The following is a 1,214-nucleotide window of genomic DNA, read 5'->3' on the forward strand; positions in this document are numbered from 1 at the left end:
CCGGTGAACTTTTGTATTGGGAAAGTCATGCCCGGTGAACATTTATATTGGGAAAGTCATGCCCGGTGAACTTTTGTATTGGGAAAGTCATGCCCGGTGAACTTTTGTATTGGGAAAGTCATGCCCGGTGAACTTTTGTATTGGGAAAGTCATCTCCGGTGAACATTTGTATTGGGAAATTCATGCCGGGTGAACTTTTGTATTGGGAAAGTCATCTCCGGTGAACTTTTGTATGGGAAAAGTCATCTCCGGTGAACATTTGTATTGGGAAAGTCATGCCCGGTGAACTTTTGTATTGGGAAAGTCATGCCCGGTGAACTTTTGTATTGGGAAAGTCATCTCCGGTGAACTTTTGTATTGGGAAAGTCATGCCCGGTGAACTTTTGTATTGGGAAAGTCATGCCCGGTGAACTTTTGTGTTGGGAAAGCCATGCCCGGTGAACTTTTGTATTGGAAAAGTCATCTCCGGTGAACTTTTGTATTGGGAAAGTCATGCCCGGTGAACTTTTGTATTGGGAAAGTCATGCCCGGTGAACTTTTGTATTGGGAAAGTCATGCCCTGTGAACTTTTGTATTGGGAAAGTCATGCCCGGTGAACATTTGTATTGGGAAAGTCATGCCCGGTGAACTTTTGTATGGGAAAAGTCATCTCCGGTGAACTTTTGTATTGGGAAAGTCATGCCCGGTGAACTTTTGTATTGGGAAAGTCATGCCCGGTGAACTTTTGTATTGGGAAAGTCATGCCCGGTGAACTTTTGTATTGGGAAAGTCATGCCCGGTGAACATTTATATTGGAAAGTCATGCCCGGTGAACTTTTGTATTGGGAAAGTCATGCCCGGTGAACTTTTGTATTGGGAAAGTCATGCCCGGTGAACTTTTGTATTGGGAAAGTCATCTCCGGTGAACATTTGTATTGGGAAATTCATGCCCGGTGAACTTTCGTATTGGGAAAGTCATGCCCGGTGAACTTTTGTATTGGGAAAGTCATGCCCGGTGAACTTTTGTATTGGGAAAGTCATGCCCGGTGAACTTTTGTATTGGGAAAGTCATGCCCGGTGAACTTTTGTATTGGGAATGTCATCTCCGGTGAACATTTGTATTGGGAAATTCATGCCCGGTGAACTTTTGTATGGGAAAAGTCATCTCCGGTGAACTTTTGTATTGGGAAAGTCATGCCCGGTGAACTTTTGTATTGGGAAAGTCATGCCCGGTG

This window comes from Musca autumnalis, unplaced genomic scaffold (genome assembly GCF_047663935.1).
Source record: "Musca autumnalis isolate F117 unplaced genomic scaffold, ASM4766393v1 scaffold_459, whole genome shotgun sequence".
Taxonomy (NCBI): Eukaryota; Metazoa; Arthropoda; class Insecta; order Diptera; family Muscidae; genus Musca; species Musca autumnalis.